This window comes from Rattus norvegicus, chromosome X, assembly GCF_036323735.1.
Source record: "Rattus norvegicus strain BN/NHsdMcwi chromosome X, GRCr8, whole genome shotgun sequence".
Taxonomy (NCBI): Eukaryota; Metazoa; Chordata; class Mammalia; order Rodentia; family Muridae; genus Rattus; species Rattus norvegicus.
Window position 1 is genome coordinate 93588981 of NC_086039.1, and position 12323 is coordinate 93601303.

The window sequence follows — 12323 nt, forward strand, 5'->3', positions numbered from 1 at the left end:
CCTGGGTGTGCTCCCTTCTTTTTGTTCTAGAGCTTTTACTTGTGCTGTCAAGCTGCTGATACATGCTCTCGCCTCTTTCTTTCTCCAGGCACTCAGAGCTATGAGTTTTCCTCTTAGCACAGCTTTTATTTTGTCTCATATGTTTGTGTATTGTGTATCTTCATTTTCATTAATTTCTAAGAAGTCTTTAATTTTTTTCTTTATTTCTTCCTTGACCAGGTTATCATTGAGTAGAGCATTATTCCTCTTCCATGTATATTTGGGCATTATTTCCTTACTGTAATTGAGGACCAGCTTTAGCCTGTGGTGGGCTGATAGGAACCATGGGATTATTTCTATCTTTCTGTATCTGTTGAGTCCTGTTTTATGACGATTATGTGTTCAATTTTGGAGAAAGTACCAAGAGTTTGTGAGAAGGAGGTATATCCTTTAGTTTAAGGATAGAATGTTCTATAAATATGTGTTAAATCTATTTGGTTCATGACTTCTCTTAGTCTGTCTATGTCTCTGTTTAATTTCTGTTTTCATTGATACAAGTGGGGTGTTGAAATCTCTTACTATTATTGTATGAGTTGCAAGATGTGCTTTGAGCTTTAGTAAGGTTTCTTTCATGTATGTAGGTGCCCTTGTATTTGGAGCATAGATATTTAGGATTGAGTGCTCAACTTATTGCATTGTTCTTTCGATGAATATGTGTCCTTCATTATCCTTTTTGATGACTTTTAGTTGAAAATCAATTTTATTCGATATTAGTATGGCTACACCAGCTTGCCTCTACAGAGCATTTGCTTGGAAAGTTGTAGTGTCTGTCTTTGTCTCTGAGGTGTGTTTCCTGTAGGCAGCAAAATTTTGAGTCCTCATTGCATCCCCAGTTTGTAAATCTCTGTATTTTTATTGGGGAATTGAGACCATTAATGTTGAGAGATATTAAGAAATAATGATTGGTGCTTCCTGTTATGTTCATGTTTGAATGTGACATGATGTTTGTGCTTGTCTTCTCTTTGTTTTGTTGCCAAACTATTAGTTTCTTGCTTTTTCTAGGTTGTAGTTTGCCTCCTTGTTTTGGGCTTTACCCTTTATTATCCTTTGTAGGACTTGATTTGTAGAAAGATATTGTGTAAATTTGGTTTTGTCATGAAATATCTTGGTTTCTCCATCTATGTTCATTGAGAGTTTTACTGGACACAGTAACCTGAGCAGGCATTTGTGTTCTCTTAGGGTCTGTATGACATCTTTCCAGGATCCTCTGCCTTTCACAGTCTCTGGTGAGAAGTCTGGTGTAATTCTGATAGCTCTGCCTTTATATGTTACTTGTCCTTTTTCCCTTACTGCTTTTAATATTCTTTCTTTGTTTTGTGAATTTGGTGTTTTGACTATTATGTGACAGGAGACATTTCTTTTCTGGTCCAATGTATTTGGAGTTCTGTAGGCTTCTTATATGTGTTGGGGCATCTCTTTCTTTAGGTTAGGCAAGTTTTCCTCTATGATTTTGTTGAAGATATTTACTGGTCCTTTGAGTTGGTAGTCTTCACTCTCTTCTATACCTATTATCCTTTGTTTTGATCTTCTCATTGTGTCCTTGATATCCTGTATGTTTTGTAGGTTTTTTCCATTTTACATTATCTTTTACAGTTGTGTCAATGATTTCTATGGAATCTTCCTCTCCTGAGATTCTCTCTTCTATCTCTTGTATTCTCTAGGTGATGCTTGTATCTACGGTTCCTTGTTTCTTCCTTTGATTTTCTATATCCAGTGTTGTCTCCCTCTGTGCTTTCTTTATTGCTTCCATTTCCATTTTTAATTTCTTCACCTGTTTGTGTTTTTCTCTAATTCTTTTGGGAATTTTTGCATTTCCTCTCTATAGGCTTCTGCTTGTTTATTTGTGTTTCCCTGCATTTTTCTAAGGGAGTTCTTTATGTCTTTCTTGAAGTCCTCCATCATCATGATCAACTGTGATTTTAAATCTAGATCTTGCTTTTCTGGTGTGTTTGGACATTCAGTGTTTTCTTTGGTGGGAGAATTAGGCTCTGATGATGCCATGTAGTCTTGGCTTCTGTTGCTTGGGTTCCTGCACTTGGCTCTTGTCATAACGTTGTCTCTGGTGTTAGCTTGTTCTGCTATTTCTGACAGTGGTTAGACTGTTCTACAGGGCTGTGTGTCAGGAGTGCTGTAGACCTGTTTTCCTGTTCTCTCAGCCAGGTATGGGAACAGAGTGTTCTGATTTCAGGCATGTAGTCCTTCCTGTCTACTGGTCTTCAGGTGTTCCTGTGGGCCTGTTTCCTGAGTCCACCCGGCAGGTCAGTTGGAGCAGAAAAGTTGGTCTTAACTCTGGTCTTAGGTCTGCAGTCGCTTCTCAGAGCTGGTTCTCAGCTGTCCATGAGGGCAGCAAACAGAAGGGCCTACACTGCCTTCACTCTGGGCCCTGTGCACAGGGGACCCAGATGGCACTATGTGTTTTCCTCTAGAGTCAGAAATGTGGGCAGAAATTATTCTCCTCTGCCTTCCCAGGTGTGTCTGCCCCTCTGAAGGTCTAGCTCCCCCTCCCACAGGATTTTGGTACAGGGAGCTGTTTGACCGGGTCCCTTCATATCTGGGGTGTATTGTTGAGTGCCCCTATTTTACTGTTCCCAGAGGGCCTATACAGTTTCCTCTTGGGCCAGGGAGGTGGGCAGGGGTTGGCAGTACTAGTGGTCTCTCCTGCCCTGCAGTCTTAGGAGTGCCCACCTGTCTGTGCAGTGAGCTCTCTCTCCCCCGGTGTTTGGGAGCAGAATGCTGTGGGCTGGCATCAGCAAGGTTCGGTGATATTTTTAAAAATTTCAAATCCAACATATCAGCTTGTACTGTTTAGGGTATATTTACTAAAGTAAGTTAGATGTCTCCCAAATATCTTGTTTTTACCCTTTAGATTTTGTTTCCCTCCTGGTCCACCTCCCTGTTCCACATCCCATTCCTCCTCCCCGATCCCTCCCAGTCTGCACAAGGATGTCCACACCTAAGAAAAGATCTTTTAAAAGATCGAATTTAAACTACTTTGATTGGTGAAGTTATTGTGAAATTTTGTCAAGAAAGACAATTTTGCAGACAATATAAATTATGTAAAATATTAAGTATATAAATGGCACATGAAGATTCATAGTACACCAGAATTTTGAGAGGTACTGCTGTCTTTTAATGTAAACATTACAGAAATTACAATCACCTGAATAAGGAGCCTCACCTTAAAAAAAGAAATTCCTGATGGCTTTAATTAGTGTGTATTGAATCACTTGTGAATGACCTATTTTTGTAGGATTCCAAAGGAAAAGGTACATAATGGAAAGAATATTTCTGCTGTTTGCTCCCTTTGCTTTCCCTCTTATATTTGAGTTGATTTACAGTGCTGTTGCTGATTCTTTCCCTGATATCAGAAACATTGATCTCTGGTTGCTGTCATTGATTAAAGACCATCAACTCTCCTGGAATCCACTAAATTAGGAATACTGATTATAGACTGAGTGATGACTGAGTTTTTGGCATCCCCAGTGTGAGTCTGCTATAATTCACACATGCATGTATACAAATACGCACACAAATACAAACCCACACACAATTCTTCCTATCAATTCTGTTTCTGTGGAAAATCATGAGGAAGAGAGGTGATGTAGAATTTTAATTACTCTCCCCATCTAAATTGAGATGATGATTTTATTCACCAACTTGTACCATGCATTGTTTAGGGCTAGTCTTGAGGGAAGGAATTCTGCAAAATAACTGTTTGTCATGCATTTATACAAAGTAGGTTTCAGTCACAATCTTTGGTATTTAAAACTGACTGACATTCACATAAATGATAAATTCTAAGGGTGAGAAAATGTTAGTTTATAGTATAAGTATTAAGGTGCCTTCTTTCAAAACAAAAATTATACATCTTATAACATTCTTATTTGAGAAAGATTTTGTGTAACATTTTAAAATGTTAATTTACCATAGTATGGCTTTCTGAGGAACAGACAGATGTTTTTAATTTACTTGTGTAAATGATTAAATCAACTTTATTTGTTATATGAACAAAATATAAGTAAGAGAACTGGTCCTTCTCTTTACTAATGTTTCCTTAATATTGCTCAACTTATAGTATTATACAAGACTATATGTGTAAATTTGTTTTCATTGACTATACTTGTGGGATCAAATCAACCATCCCCTAGAGCAAGGTTGTATAATTTTCCTCCCAAAATGTTTTGTACAGTTTTATAATCTCAGGTATATAGTGAAAACTTTACTTCATTTTTACTTTTTCTGTATATGATCTGTGATATGGACTAACTCAGATTCTTACAATCTATTTATCAAAGAGATTATTATTTTCTCATTGCTTATTATTGGAATAGTTATTATTATCAATTGACTGCATGCATGGGTCAGTTTTGGAATCACTATTCTGTTCTATTTTTTCAAGTGTCTATTTTTGCCAATACATGCACTTTTAATTACTATACATATTTAGTGCAGTCTGAAAATGGATTGTACTACCTCCAGGCCTACTCTGTTGTTTCCCTGGCTGTTTTTGGTATTCATGATACATTCTGTAGTTTTACTTGAATTTCATTTCACTATTTCCAACTATTTATTTCTACTTATACATACTAAAATATGTATTGTTTTTGTATACTTCAACTTTATCATATTCATTATTACTACCAAATTTGTTGGTATATTTAGGATTTTCGTATGTAAAACCATTTAATCAACATTTAAAAAGTATTTCACATCTTGCTTCATTGCTGTTTCCTTTTTTCCCAATTGTGTAGTCAAGAACAACTAATAGTACATCGAACTGATAGCATTGTGCATACATTTTTCAGGTTTTATATGAAACACTATTAACATTTTTCCATTGAATATGTGAATTGAACATTCCATAATTTATTGTGTTCAAGTACACTTCTTCTGAACTTAATCTCTTGAGAATTAGTTGTTTGTAATACTTAAAGAATATTGTGTTTTGTCCCAATTTATTTTCTGTATCTGATATCACTCAAAGGGTCTGTGAGACTCTAGATTCTTTTCTCTTTTTAATGTTTACAACCTTACCATGAAGTAAGCAATTTTGCTATGCATTCCGAAGAGGATGAGTTGCTTTACCACCAAGTATCTCAAAAAAAAGTCAGAAGTAGACATTTTTTACACTAAGTTAATACTTTCAGAATATGTTATAGCAATAGAAATCTGACAGACAATTCAATTTGACAGATGGACCATCTTAGGGTCACACTTCAGAAAATGTGGAAGATAGTGTGAACACACAAGGAGGAACAAGAGGATAAAAACTAGAATATTATATGCACATTTGGAAGATGAGAATGATGATATGAAAGGATACAGAGAATATATATTTAAATTTTAAGTCTCATCAGTAAAGAGTCTAAGGAACTGGATTAATGGACAAACATGTTAGACCATGGCAAGAAATTTTACTGGAGTTTTCTCTACTGTCTTAAGTTTTTACTGCCGTGAACAGACCCCATGAACAAGGAAACTCTTATAAGGACAACATTTCATTGTGGATGGCTTACATGTTCAGAGGTTCAGTCCATTATCATCAAAGCAGGAATATGGATCCAGGCAGGCACTGTGCAGAAGCTGAGAGTTCTACATCTTCATCTGAAAGCTCCTAGCAGAATAATTTCTTCGAAGCAGTCACAAAGCCCACACCCACAGTAACAAACATACTCTAACAAGGCCACACCTACTCCAAAAATGCCACACCTTCTAATAGTGCAACTCCCTGGACTGAACATATACACAACATCACATTGCATTCTGTGGCCCCCATAGACTTATTCAAACAAGAGTATATGAGGGTCACATCTAAACATTGCATAATACAAAATGTATTTAGTGCAAATTCACAGATCCCCATATACTATAGCAGTCTTGACAATGATAAAAATCCAATGTTTAAAGCCTCCTCTGAGATTCCTACAGTGAATTAACTATAATTCCCAAAAAAAAGAGAGGAAACCATTTGTGCAGATTCCAAACTTTACATTTCCCTGTCTGATGTAAAAGCAGTCTTCAGTTCTTCAACTCCCGTTTCATCTATGTTGACTGTAATAAACTTCTCCTGGGCTAGTTCCACTCACTGTTAGTGATTTTTCCTCAAAAAATAGTACACAGCTTTGGCATATTGAACATCTTGTGGTCTTCACAAAAACTTCAATGTTACAGCTTCTTATTTCAATGTCTGAGATACACAGATGATCTTCTGTGCTCCTCCAAAACCTGGCATCACTTTAGCTCTTCCCTCTATAGAAATCTAAGCTTGATTTGACCCTGTACACTGTCAATGCTATTCTTGGTGATCATGCTATTGTACTGTCATCTGTAATACACTGGGGTCTTCTGATGCATCTAGGCTTCAACAATAGCCTCTCATAGGCTCTTTTCATGGTACCTAGCCTCAACTCTTTTGCCTCACCCTTTCAGTCCTGGGCCATCAACCGCAGCTGAGGCTTCACCTTTATCATTGGCTTTTCATGGCCTCTCACAGTGCTAAGCCTCAGCTGCTCTTCATGGCCCCTTCATTCCTTCAAAACCAGTACCATCTGAGTGACTCCTGCCCATTACCAAGTCCAGCTGCATCACAAATAATAACCTTGGCTTTGTCTGGAGCACAATTTCTTTGTGCTCTCAGAAAAAAATAAAAACTTCCAAGAAGATTTTACCCCAGTGATCCCAGTGATGTTGATTTTTCTTACTCAACACTAATTTCTTAGCCCCAGCTAAGAAACAACAATTGTCCCAGTAGCCCCGACTCTTCTGAACATTAAGCCAGAATCACATGGCCAAAGTTCCTGAGTTCTGCTGCTTGCTGGGACTGGAACATGACCCTCTTGATTGATTACATTATCACCAGTTCCCTGTTTTCCAACTCCTTCAGTACTTAAGTTTGGCTGTCCTGGAATTTTTTCCATAGATTGACTTTGAACTTAAAGATTTGCAGTCTCCTACCCACTGGGATTAAAAGTGTTATCCACCAAACCTTGATTTAAGTTTTTCTTCAAGTAGACCTTGCTCGATTCTAGGTTGGCATTGAACTGAAAAGAGACTGGCTAGTTTTTGCCTCCTGTGATTAGAAACTTACACTAGCATGCCTGGACCTAAATTTATATGGGTGGGATTTCTCCCCCAGGTCACTTCTCCACTAATTCAATTTAATATTGTTGAACATAAAATTCAGCTCCATTTCACTTCTCGGTGCCCCTTTAATACTCAAACCAAATAGTTTATATTTTTGCTTTCTGAGTTTGTTACACTTGTTTAAAATGCTCTTCATTAGATTTAACAAAGTCTATGATGGGCATTTCAGAGACTTCCTTTGAATGCAGTTAATGCAGTTTACTTGAGTCTCTTCACCTTTCTCTCAAGCAGATTCTTCAGGCAAGGGCAAAAAGCAGCTACATTCTTCACCAACCCACTACAAAAACAGTTTCTTCCATATTCCTACTAGGTTATTCCATTAAGGCCCGCTTAAAATATTCCACTGCTTTCCAAATTAAAAGTCCCTAAATTCATATTCTTTCAAACAAAAGCATGGTCAGGCCTATCACAGCAATATGCCAGTTCCTCGTACCCACTTCTGTCTTAGTTAGAATTTTATTGTTGTGAACAGATATAGTGACCAAGACAACTCTTGTAAGGACAATATTTAATTGGGTCCAGCTTACAAGTTCTGAGAGGCCAAATCATTTAATTTCAGACTCCATTTTAGAGAACCTGACCTAAGTTTGAACCCAGGTAAACTAACAGGCTATCCATAGCATTAATTTCCAAGTGTCCCATCCTACCCCCAACAAAAGCTCCAGTCTCTAGGCTAATCCACAATAAGACCAGCTTCTCCAGGTTACACACTCAACAAGATCAGGGTTTCCAGGTTATTCTCACAATAAAACTGCACCCCAAGTTTACAAGCCTACCCCCTGCCTAATGACCACCTATGCAGAGGGGAATAGAAATTAAATTTATAATAAGACTCCCAACAGCAGTTAAAGGCCAGAGTACCTTTCTTTCTTTTTTTTTTCTTTTCTAACCATGTAACATAGTTTATTAACTTTTTGCAACCATTGATTAATTTGCACAACTATTACCTGCTAATTGTGAAAGAAGTAGAATACTAAAAATGCAAAATAGAGTTGAATTTAACCTAAAGATACTATAATTTTTTTTATTAACTTGAGTATTTCTTATTTACATTTTGAGTGTTATTCCCTTTCCCGGTTTCCGGGCAAACATCCCCCTAATCCCTCCCCCTCCCCTTCCTTATGGGTGTTCCCTTCCCCATCCTCCCCCCATTGATGCCCTCCCCCCAACAATCTAGTTCACTGGGGGTTCAGTCTTTGCAGGACCCAGGGCTTCCCCTTCCACTGGTGCTCTTACTAGGATATTCATTGCTACCTATGAGGTCAGAGTCCAGGGTCAGTCCATGTATAGTCTTTAGGTAGTGACTTAGTCCCTGGAAGGTCTGGTTGCTTGGCATTGTTGTTCATAAGGGGTCTCGAGCCCCTTCAAGCTCTTCCAGTTCTTTCTCTGATTCCTTCAACGGAGGTCCTATTCTCAGTTCAGTGGTTTGCTGCTGGCATTCGCCTCTGTATTTGCTGTATTCTGGCTGTGTCTCTCAGGAGAGATCTACATCCGGCTCCTGTCGGCCTCCACTTCTTTGCTTCATCCATCTTGTCTAATTGGATGGCTGTATATGTATGGGCCACATGTGGGGCAGGCTCTGAATGGGTGTTCCTTCTGTCTCTGTTTTAATCTTTGCCTCTCTATTCCCTGACAAGGGTATTCTTGTTCCCCTTTTAAAGAAGGAGTGAAGCATTCACATTTTGATCATCCATCTTGAGTTTCATTTGTTCTAGGCATCTAGGGTAATTGAAGCATTTGGGCTATAGCCACTTATCAATGAGTGCATACCATGTGTGTTTTTCTGTGATTGGGTTACCTCACTCAGGATGATAGTTTCCAGTACCTTTCAATTACATATTTGAACACATACCCACTGCCTGCTGCTTACCAAAAAGTCTTTCCTTGATAGACATCTGGGGATTCCCCACCACCAAAAGCGTCCTGCAAAAGGGTGCTGCATTCTGGAACTGGAACTAGCTGGAATAGAATAAAGACATTGCTGTGAGTTGCTCTGGATCAGTTCATGTCTGCTTTTGCAGGGATCACTAATATTTCCCTGGCACTACAGTTCAGAGGTTCAGCCCATTATCATCAAGGTGGGAACATGGCAGCAGCCAGACAGGCATGGTGCAGGAAAAGTTGAGTGTTCTACATCTTCTTCTGGTCTGTTAGCAGAGTACTGGCTTCCAGACAGCTAAGATGAGGGTCTTAAAGCTCACACACAGAGTGTCAAATCTTCTCCAACAATGCTATACTTAGTCCAACAGAATCACACCTTCTCATATTGCCACTCCCTGGGCCGAGCATATGCAAACCATCACATCCGTGCTTTAAGATTTTATTAAATGAGACTCTGAAAAAGAAAGACTTTAGGCAGTCTGATGTGTATTTCAGACCACTTTTATTCACATTTACACTTATAATTTAGAACACAGATGAGCAGACTGGAAATGTTAATCAAAACAGGCCACTTAAACTTGGAGTTGACTTAAATGTTTTCACTAAGAAAATCAGTGCTATTGGAAAGTTTTTGTACAAGGACAGTAAGAAAGATGCCTCAAAGGTATATAAGAAATTCACAAGGCCACTGCTAATATAAGCTCAGAGATGAAGTCATGTAAATTTGTTTTAAAGACCTTTAAGAAAGATGAGGTTTTAGATAAGTATTTCAGGCAGCTCACTTACCCAAATCTCTTTATGGAATTTTTTTCATATATTCAGTAGAACATCACTCAGAAGTCATTGCAATTATTGCTCAATACATTTATGAATAGCTTCTAATTATTTATATTAGAACACACATATTTAGTGCTCCTTTTATAGACATGTTAAAAACTTGTGTTTTGGGGACAGATTGACATACACCGATGTTTTAGTTGGGAGTCTGACAGACTAGGCAATGTGTTACAGCAACAGAATTCTGGTTACCAGATGGAGAGGATGTTCATTGCATAGAGCTTTAAGAATAATATGAAGTTTCTTTAGTGACCACAACTTATTAGAGATCCTAGGAATATGGACCTCATCATGGCCTCTTGCAGTACCACAAACATGGACATCAACACAGCCTCACCATATATCAAAGGATATGTGAAAATCTATATAAGTGATGCTACTAGCTTTTATGGACAGGGGAGCTTCTGATGCTGTGGTATCAAGGACTCCAGATTCACAGTTGAGAATGAGACATTGATGGATTTGGCAAGAACCTCTCCCCAACCCTCTCTGGACAAACTCAAGCATAAAATAAAGCAGTATAGATAGAAAACTACTGAAAAGAGTCCTTTAAAAATGTAATAAAGACTCTTTACACTTATTGACTTCAGTTGGTGTGGGGATGAAGGGTAGGAAGGACTCAGTTACGATTAAGGGCCTGGCCACTGAGAGTTTGACCATACTCTAAAGAGTATATAGGCAACACAAATTGTACTTGGTGTATTTTTCCTAATTATGGGGGGAAAGGGAGGGCACAGTTGTGGGAGGTTAGACCTGAGAGATATGAGAAGTCAGAAGATCTGGGTACACTTTATGAAACTCCCAGGCAACCAATAAAAATATTATGTTGGAAACACATCAAAATAAGTCATTTTCCCCTGATGCTTAAGGATTCATGTGTATCTCACAATGAAAAATCAATTTAGATCATCCCCATGACACATTAAAGTGTCTCAAATGTTCTATCATTGCTCAATAATTCTAATCTAAAATCTTAACACTCAAGGCAAATCATAATGTGAACATCTCTTTAAGAAATCAAACCACAAATTTAGATACTTTGAAAATCATTTTATAACTGGAACAGAGAGGTAACAAAGATGGGACTTATTAGGGGGAGTACATGGTACTGTATCATATTTTGAATATGAAAAGAAAATAGATTTCAACTGATGTAATAAGTGATTTTTATGAATGCAGATGATATAAGAAAAATGTAACTAATGATATAATAAATGGCTAGCATAGATAAAGGGCCCATTGGCCAGAAAAAAATAGGATTAAATTGTCTTAAAGTGGATATACAAAAACAACAGGTTTGTATGCAGTGGTAAAAGTAAATGTTTCATTTTCCAGATAAAAGTGTCTTCTCAGAGGCTTTCTAATTAATATGATTACTAAACTGCACTCACTGAACTATTCTTTCCCTTCTCACCCAACAACAACAGCAGCAGCAGCAGCAGCAGCAGCAGCAGCAGCAGCAGCAGCAGCAATAACAACAACAAAAAATGGCCTCTCAGTATCAGTGTTATTACATTTTTTGTGATTAAATGTGTATACAAAGGGCATGCTTATATTCCAGCAAAATTGTACTGCAATCCAGGATGGGTCAGCATTCTATCAGGATCAAATATAATTATACCTTTGGATGTGATACCTATCCAGAGCATCCAGGTTGCAGTATTAAAATATCTCTATAGTTAATTAAGGGCTACAAGATTCAGTGAGTTATTTATCCTACTTAGGTGAAATAAAAAGCAATTTATAATCAAATTGCTATTTCAAATAATCATATTATCTACATAGTCAATAATAAACACTACATGTCAATTTTAGGGGCGTAATTTTCTGTTTGGAGTAGCAGAGTAATGAGCAAATAGATGTTTTAGGAAGTGAGTGGATCTGAGAGCTGCTTAATTGGATAAACACATTAGGTTTTCAAAATGAACTTGAGATTGGAGGGATGAATGGAGCTCTCAGAAAGATGGATCCTCTGTAGTACTATTCAATTAGATGAGCAAGATTCAGGAAATTTTTCTAGATAGATTCCGAATTTCGTATTGGGTAATTCTCATAGGTAGCACAACAGGGCTAAATTATAAGGACAATATTTGATATCTTTAACTTATAACCATTCTGAACTGGAAATGCTATTACATTTCACTGTAATATGTAATATATGCCTTAGGGTTGCTGTTGATATCCAGTAAGAAATAGGGCGGATTTATTATAATTTGATATTGCTAAGATATTTCTGTATTTTGTAACATTACAATGACAATATATTATTTCAAGTCTAAAAAGCAACAATTTGCTATCTTCACATTAGCTTTCATCTCAAACTCAAGTACATTTTGTCCTTAATGTATTTCCAATGATTACTTCCTAGAACATCAATCTTAGAATAGATGAAATTCCCATAAACATTGTCTCAAAATTCTAAA